Raw genomic sequence first — 9,719 nt, forward strand, 5'->3', positions numbered from 1 at the left:
AAGCAGTGGGCACACAGCGCTTCACAGGTCAAAATCAAATAAAGTAGAGTGACTGGGAAAAGTGAAACATGTTAGGTGATTGTACCTGTACTGTATGCTAACAGTGGCGCTCCCGAGTGGCGCAGCAGTCTAAGGCACTGCATCTCAGTGTTAGAGGCGTCACTATAGACACCCTGGTTCGAATCCAGGCTGTATCACAACCGGCTGTGATTAAGAGTCCCATAGGGCGGCGCACAATTGGCCCAGCGTCGTCCGTGTTTGTTCATAACTGACTTGCCTATTTAAATGAAGGTTAAAATTAAATTAAAAAGTTGTTATATTGACACAAGGTTCCTTATTTTGTCATACCCGTGGTATACGGTCTGATATACCATGGCTTTCAGCCAATCAGCATTCAGACCTTGAACCACCCAGTTTTTAAGTTTATCCTATCCTATATGGTTGTGGACACATTGTGGACATGGAATAAAGATGCTATCAGGCAAGATGTTCAATACCTTTTTGGCTCCCATTCCCTTGTTTTTATTAAATGTGGCATCCGCCTAAATAAGAATGTATTGTTAGCTGTCTCGTCTGGTTAAAAAAAAGTTCAATAAACTCCTGATAAAATGTCTACTTTCCTATCCACAGACCAACCAGGATGTCAGATCCTCCATGTCTCCATTCTCAGACCTGCCTGAGACCCCCAGCACCCGCAACATCAAGACCATGTGGGAGAAAGGCAACGTTGTAGGGGCCACAGAATGCCCCAAAGCTATGAATAAGGTAAGGGATGAGAGGAGAGGGGGGGGGGGTGATGGAGAGAGAACGAGAGAGTGAGAGTGGGGACAGACAGACAGACAGACAGACAGACAGACAGACAGACAGACAGACAGACAGACAGACAGACAGACAGACAGACAGACAGACAGACAGACAGACAGACAGACAGACAGACAGACAGACAGACAGTGAGGAGGACAGAGAGACAGACAGACAGACAGACAGACAGACAGACAGACAGACAGACAGACAGACAGACAGACAGACAGACAGACAGACAGACAGACAGACAGAGTCTGTTTTTGATATTTTTAGTTAAGCCTATCCCAAACCTTAACCATTCGGAGTTAATGTTTGAACTTAAAAATATGTAGTTAATACCTAAACTTAACCTTAAATATTCAGAGTTAATACCTAAACTTAACCTTAAATATTCAGAGTTAACACCTAAACTTATCCTTACATATTCAGAGTTAATGCATAAACTTAACCTTAAAAATTCAGAGTTAATGCCTAAACTTAACCTTTAAAATTCAGAGTCAACAACCTAAACTTAACCTTAAAAATTCTGAGTTAATGCCTAAACTTAACCTTAAATATTCAGAGTTAATGCATAAACTTAACCTTAAAGATTCAGAGTTAATGCTTAAACTTAACCTTAAATATTCAGAGTTAATGCCTAAACTTAACCTTAAATATTCAGAGGTAATGCCTAAACTTAACCTTAAACACTTGTACATTTTGAGAAACATGGATGAACGTCTAATTCTGACATGACACTGTGAGTTCTGGTAGTGGTAGCTACAGGTACATACACCTGTCTACTACACTAGTGTAAACAAGTTGAAATAGGATTTGCATACACATCGTGTCAAATGTGTCGCCTACAGTTCAGAAAAAGACCAAGCGAGCAGTAGAAGAATGATTACTCTGTGGCAGGTGGCATCGAGCCAACATAACTTCCTGGTTCTGCCCTCACCACACCAGCCACTCTGAGGCAATATTTCACCTTGCTTGGCTCTTATGGGTTCAAGGTTATCTTACAGCTGGTAGAGTACATCATGGCATATATAAGTGTGTAAACAGCGTCTCAAGGGGACGTTGTAGATCTTGGTGACATTGTGATGCTGTCCATATTTGACCAATCAGAGAGCGGCTCCCTCTGGAGTTCTGTTTAAGACCAGAACAAAAGGTCAAGTCCCTGAAATGTTTTCAGTTGACGACCATTTTCATAACAGACAACTTTTTCTTTCTCAAAACAGTTGATTTGTTTTAAATTTCGAATTTAGACCAAAACTAGAGAGTTAAACTAGATCATTTCTGTACACATATCCTAGCCATGTCCAGTGATAGGAAGGTCATCTGAAATAGTGTGATGACAGTGAATGTGTCCTATTCTTTATAGCGAGCTAGCAGGCTAATCTTTCCTGTTCTTTTAGAGACACTCGGGACAGTTTCTCAACCTACTGTTGATTGACAAGGCACATTGTTCTAACCTCAAATTTATGAGGGGATATCTTTAGTCCCATTCCTACCAGCCACAAGAACTTGTAGGAGCCAAATTGCTTTTACGTGAACACTACAAGGCTTCCCTCTCATGGAGAGAAGTTCTATAGCACTCTTCTCTATGTAATATAAAGTCTTTAGGTTAGATTTGTATTTAGCCTTTGAGGTATTTCATTTCTATATATCTATCATTTACTGTTGCTTAGCAACTTATTGTCTTCTCTTCTACTTTACTAGTTCTGCAGTTTTCATCCTCTTGGTCTTCCACTTCAACTTTCCTTCCTGCTGGACTTTTCTGTTCTGTCTTCTGCTTCATTTTAACTATGGGACAGGTACCGTATGGTCCAAAGCGTACTTTACATTAGCGAGATGCATTTAATATCTTTAAAAAGTACATTCTTGAATGCACCATTAATAGAAACATTAACCTCCAGTTAGCCAATAGATTATTAATAATTTACTCCTGATCATTCACCAAACATTGATGCACTTGTTAGCATCCAGCGTAGTTCCATCCAAGCTTAAGTTCAGATTAAATGCACTACAGCCTCACTATGTCTCCTTCCCCACAGCACGCTGTGCACTCTGTTGCAGGACCTGAAACCCGTGGTTGTCGGCAACAAGCGCAGCCTATGGGGAAACAAAGGGCTCCTCCCCTTCTAAGGTGAGCTAGTAGACCAGACGATGGCCCTGTCCCAAATCAACCCCTAGCCCCAGACACTTATGGAGACCTGAGAGGATTTGATGGGTGTTAACAATGTTGTGATAGCTTCACCTTGCCCTTCACCTTGCCCTTTTATAAGCTAGGTGGAATTTTTCCATAGTTATTGCGAACGCCTGTCCAATAATTGTGTGTTGGGGTTAAGGGGTAAATTAGAGATTGGACCACAATACTGTTGTAGCTATCTACAGAGTGACAATGATATTGAATGCTTCTTTGGGTGTCCGGTACAATAACAGGATTCTGTGATCCCTCCCCATTCGAAGCAGTCCTCTTCATTGACTGCACCTTTAAATCTCGATGAGCGTAGGAGGTAATTGGTATTGAGCATAAGTCAAGTTTTACAGATTATACCACCGGGGACTCAGTCCTGTCGGATCCCAGATCCCAGAAATACAGTTTTTCTGTCATACCAAACAATGACCATGGAAGATGTCAAAACAGCAGGCTACTGAGTTATTGTAACTTGCAGAAAATTATTCACCTACGTATTCTCCGTCAAACACCAACACCATGACACAGAATGGGTCAGCTGCACCTCTATAGGAAGAAAACTATCAGAACAGAAACAGGTCTGACTCATGTGGGTTGGATTCCCACTATGTCCTATCAAATCAATCACCATATCGCCTTCTCACATGCAGTATATCTGTTTGTGAAGTATGTGGCCATCCTTAGTTTCCATAGTGGCTTTGACTAGAAGAATGGCATTTTGGGAACTGTAGTCTTCTGATGTGGCTTTTCACCATTGATATTTAAATACTTATTTAGAGAAATGCTGTAGATGTTATGTGAAGGGACATATGGATTGCATTGCTCAGCAGTTTGGTGCAAAGGCAAAATACATCTGTGCCAGTCAGGACATACAGTGGGGTCCGAAATTATTGACACCCTTGATAAAGATGAGCAATAACGAGGGGAAAAAATAAATAATTGAAATACTGAGCTACATTGTCTGCTCAAAGAATTTGGAATTAATATATTTTTATTCTAATACAATTGCTCAGAGAAAGAGATTTTGTTTAACAAGTAATATATTTGTTAAGAATATAATATGTTTCTAAACACTTCTACATTAATGTAGATGCTACCATGATTACGGATAATCCTGAATGAATCGTGAATAATGATGAGTGAGAAAGTTAGAGGGTCAAAGATCTTTTGACCCTCTGTAACTAATAAAAGTGACCCCAAAATGACACAATACATTATTTACACAATTCCTAGAAGCTGAAAATGTCTCAGTTCTTCCATGGTCTGCATACTCCCCAGACATGTCACCCACGGAGCATGTTCGAGATGCTCTGGATTGACGTGTACGACAGCGTGTTCCAGTTCCCGCCAATATCCAACAACTTGCACAGCCATTGAAGAGGAGTGGGACAACATTCCACAGGCCACAATCAACAACCTGATCAACTCTATGTGAAGGAGATGTGTCTCGCTGCATGAGGCAAATAGTGGTCACACCAGATACTGACTGGTTTTCTGATCCACGCCCCTACCTTTTTTTAAAGGTATCTGTGATCAACAGATGCATATCTGTATTCCCAGTCATGTGCAATCCATAGATTAGGGCCTGATGAATTTATTTAAATCGACTGATTTCCTCATATGAACTGTAACTCAGTAAAATCTTTGAAATTGTTGCATGTTGCTTTTACATATTTTGTTCAGTTTGTGAATCTGAGCTCCACAAATAAATGTTAATAAGTAATAAGGATTGGCCCCTGGTATGACAGGATACAGCCTGAAATAAGGTCACGCTGGTAAAGGTCACATGGCTTAGTAACAAGACAGGATACAGCCTGAAATACAGTCACGCCGGTAAAGGTCACATGGCTTAGTAACAAGACAGGATACAGCCTAAAATACAGTCTCATTTGTTTTCACAGGAGACAGTCGGAGGCAAAAGCAAATCTGTCACAAATGGTAAGCAAGTTCTCTCACCATGGTGTCTGTGTGTGTGTTTTGAAACAGGGCTTTTCCGAACCTGTTTTGTGTGACATCGTCACACATGAAAAGGAGGTGAGACTAAGAAAAGTGTCTCTTCTGAAGGACGGACACACACACACACACACACACACACACACACACACACACACACACACACACACACACACACACACACACACACACACACACACACACACACACACACACACACACACACACACACACACACACACACACACACACACACACACACACACACACACACACACACACCTCGAATTGATTTTACGACCCCCTCCCATGGAAACCAGGTGTCCACAACTCCTACAACCATCGTCCTGTTTGTGTTCCGCTGGCCACCGTAAATCAAATCTGCTAGTCATCTTGGGCATGGCTCCTTCAAAGGTCCCTGCCTCGCTGCATCGCTGTTCTATATTTAAAAAGAGGCTGTTCCCCCTGACCTTGTTTCCCTGTAGAAAGAACCTTTCACGCTCCTTAGATGGCGACCGTGTCACTGTCCTGCTTTCCAAATGGCTTCCTATTCACTGAATACTGCACTACTATAGATAGACCCTGGTCAAAAGTAGTGCGCTACATAGTGTGCCATTTGGGACGCAGACCCATTCCTTCGTAGTTCATCCCATGCCACCAGGAGCCGCAGAATACCGTGCCGAGCGTCGGCTTGATGCCATGCATGCCACAGAGCAGCTGCTTGTATTGTCCCATTACTGTTGCATTACACCTGTGTGCTGTGGAGGATTACCAGCCGGTTAAGCAGCAAAGTCACCGGGCTTATACACTCAACGTTAATGTTTTAAAGGCTTGTTCTCTCAGTAGGTCAATGGCTGTTGAGTGAGACTAGTAACATAGTATTTACTGATGCAGTTGAACTGACACAGAGCAGAAAGACTTGGCACCTACTGTATGGGCATCAAGTTGATATGTTTATTACAGTATGCCTTTCTGCCCAAGTATCTTTCACCCGACAGTGGTACTTTTTCTAGTTCCCCAATACAGTATACACAGTATAATCAGTAGCACCCTCAGCCCAGTCCAAGCCCAACTAGGGATATCCTCTCAGGATGCTACCACTGAATCAGACTTGGGGGAATGGAAAAGCTGTCGCAAGTCCTTTTGAGTGTCACCCTAAATAGCGCCCCCACCCTTGAAACCTTCGCAATTCTTCAGCTGAAATAGCCCCATGGTAATGAATTGAAGGGCAAATGACAATGGTACAGCTATCAATCCCTCTAGTGTCACTGCAGAAACCTCAGAGTATGTGTCAACAGAGGTGTTGTACTGGGTCTGACACACAGCTACACACGCATTCACACACAAAGCAACGCTCACATACACAAACGCACGCTTGTACGTACACACACACACACAATTTGATTAACCGCTCTTACATTAGATAACTCGTTTATCAATCAGTGTCTCTATTAACACCTAATAAAGTTTGATACGCTATGCCATTGTCTGAAGGAGTGGTTAGATTTGATTAACTATGACTCACTTAGTACTAGAATTACCTTACTACTTTATTTTAAAGTGATTTATTTATTTATTTTTAAGAGTTTGGCTGTTCTGGTTGTTTTTCTGTTTTCTTGCAACATTTTGCCACTTTCTGCACAGTTTTTCCATTTTATAAGACTTTTGTGTCTTTTGTCCGCTTTTTGTTGGAGACATTTCTTCAGGACTAAATTATCTTTTCCTTTTTGTCTCTCAGCAGGTGTTGGACATTAACAATACAAAGGAAAAACCCTGAGGAAGAAGCCCCAACTGATGAAATGCAAGACTCTACTATGTGTATTCATAACACAAAATATCTCCATAACAACCACACACAATATATCTCCATAACAACCACACACAAAATATCTCCATAACAACCACACACAAAATATCTCCATTACAACCACACACAAAATATCTCCATAACAACCACACACAAAATATCTCCATAACAACCACACACAAAATATCTCCATAACAACCACACAGGGTTCACGTTAGGTTTTAGGGGGAGGGAGTACAGGTTATTCATTTTGGTTGGTATTAGAGTTGAGATCCTCACGTTTAAATCATTAATTGATGTCAATGGGAGACATGCGCCATAATTTGAATACCATCTCAAAATACATATTTGTACTGTATTTAAAGCCCTTTATATTATGTGGTATTTCAGATTCTTTATGAAACAGCGTTTGCACAATCCCTTGTACGTCCTAATAGAATCAATGCTGTGAAAATGAAATTTGATCAACCACATTTGTAGGAAATAAATGTATGTTTGTAATTAAATATATTTTAACCCCACCCCTTTGGCTTGACTTAATTTCTTTGATAAAGAAAATCAATTCAAATAATAGATATGAAACCTTCAAAATAATTCAAAAAAGTTTAAATGTTATCCAAAACGTAATGTGTCTTCTGAAGAGATACAGTAATAATTTAAATAGGTAATGTAACTGTCCAAATAGCCATAGTGAAGTGAAAGCTCCCAGTTGCATAAGGTTGACATTATCGGGCAGTCTGATCACATACTACCTACACCAGACGAGGCTGGTGGGAGGAGCTATAGGAGGACGGGCTCATTGTAATGGCTGGAATGTGTTTGTAATGTTTGTAGTTGCAATGGAATGTCATTGTAATGGTCAAACATGTAGTTTCCATGTGTTTGATACCTTTCCATTTATTCCATTCCAGCCATTACAACGAGCCTGTCCCATAGCTCCTCCCATCAGCCTCGTCTGACATACACTGAGTGTACAAAACATTAGGAACACCTTCCTAATATTGAGTTGCTCCCCCTTTTGCCCTAAGAACAGCCTCAGTTTGTCGGGGCTCTACAAGGTGTCGAAAGCGTTCCACAGAGATGCTGTCCCATGTTGACTCCAATGCTTCCCACTGTTGTGTCAAGTTGACTGCATGTCCTTTGGGTGGTGGAACATTCTTGATACACACGGGAAACTTTGAGCGTGAAAAACCCAGCAGCATTGCAGTTCTTGACACAAACCGGTCCGCCTGGCACTTACTACCACACCCCGTTCAAATGTACTTAAATCTTTTGTCTTCCCATTCACCCTCTGAATGGCACACATAGACAATCCATGTCCCAATTGTATCAAGGCTTTAACCTGTCTCCTCCCCCTTCATCTACACTGATTGAGGTGGATTAAACAAGTGACATCAATAAGGGATCAGAGCTTTCACCTGGATTCACCTGGTCAGTGTATGTCATGGAAAGAGCAGACGTTCCTAATATTTTGTAAACTCAGTGTATATGTCATATTCACATTATTCAGACATACAGTAGGCCTATGTACGGGGTATTATAGTTATGAATTAGCAGTAAACACTATAACAGATTTCTTTTAGATGTCTTCACATTTTGTACTCAATTTGGGGAAATGACAAAAATGTGTATTATTGCATCACAGCTGTTTTATCCTCCCTAATATACTTTCATTTGACTGATACTTTGGTGTTGTCTTGCTCCCGCTAAGCTGGATCTGGGCTGATGATCCTATACATACTTTACTTATTTTAGGAGTACGGTGTCCATATTCGTACTGCCACCTAGTCATAAGAAGGCTGTCCTAATATAGACACCATATAAACTTAGCAAAAAAAGAAGCGGCCCCTTTTCAGGACCCTGTCTTTCAAAGATAATTCGTAAAAATCCAAATAACTTCACAGATCTTCATTGTAAAGGGTTTAAATACCGTTTCCCATGCTTGTTCAATGAACCATAAACAATTAATGAACATGCACCTGTGGAACGGTCGTTAAGACACTAACAGCTTACAGACGGTAGGCAATTAAGGTCACAGTTATGAAAACTTAGGACACTAAAGAGGCCTTTCTACTGACTCTGAAAAACACCAAAAGAAAGATGCCCAGGGTTCCTGCTCATCTGCGTGAACGTGCCTTAGGCATGCTGCAAGGAGGCATGAGGACTGCAGATGTAGCCAGGGCAATAAATTGCAATGTCCGTACTGTGAGATGCCTAAGACAGCGCTACAGGGAGACAGGACGGACAGCTGATCGTCCACGCAGTGGCAGACCACGTGTAACAACACCTGCACAAGATCCGAACATCACACCTGCGGGACAGGTACAGGATGGCAACAACAACTGCCCGAGTTACACCAGGAACGCACAATCCCTCCATCAGGGGCTCAGACTGTCCGCAATTGGCTGAGAGAGGCTGGACTGAGGGCTTGTAGGTAACAACGTCGCCTATGGGCACATACCCACCGTCGCTGGACCAGACAGGCCTGGCAAAAAGTTATCTTCACTGACGAGTCGCGGTTTTGTCTCTCTAGGGCTGATGGTCGAATTCACGTTTATTGTCGAAGGCCTGAACTCTGGAGCGGAATCGATTTGGAGGTGGAGGGTCCGTCATGGTCTGGGGCGGTGTGTCACAGCATCATCAGACGAGCGGCGGAGCCAGTGTAGTATGATTCAATCTGACCCTTTGACTGTTTGATGGTTCGTTGGACGGCATAACGGGATTTCTTATAAGCTTCCAGGTTAGAGTCCTGCTCCTTGAAAGCGGCAGCTCTACCCTTTAGCTCAGTGCGGATGTTGCCTGTAATCCATGGGTTCTGGTTGGGGTTTGTGCATAAGGTCACGGTGGGGACAACGTCATCAATGCACTTATTGATGAAGCCAGTGACTGATGTGGTGTACTCCTAAATGCCGTCGGTAGAATCCCCGAACATATTCCAGTCCGTGCTAGCAAAGAAGTCCTGTATTTAGCATCTGC

At 42.0% G+C, this 9,719-nt stretch overlaps 1 long non-coding RNA gene across 1 annotated transcript; it reads left to right on the forward strand.

Annotated features, from left to right (window-relative positions):
- Positions 1-2,370: 2,370 nt before the first annotated feature.
- LOC139584017 (uncharacterized) lies at positions 2,371-7,218 on the forward strand. The gene is made up of 4 exons (XR_011676661.1): positions 2,371-2,600; positions 2,841-2,932; positions 4,885-4,921; positions 6,678-7,218. It is a non-coding gene; the product is annotated as an uncharacterized lncRNA (long non-coding RNA).
- The last annotated feature ends 2,501 nt before the right edge of the window (positions 7,219-9,719 follow it).

This window comes from Salvelinus alpinus, chromosome 9 (genome assembly GCF_045679555.1).
Source record: "Salvelinus alpinus chromosome 9, SLU_Salpinus.1, whole genome shotgun sequence".
NCBI lineage: Eukaryota > Metazoa > Chordata > Actinopteri > Salmoniformes > Salmonidae > Salvelinus > Salvelinus alpinus.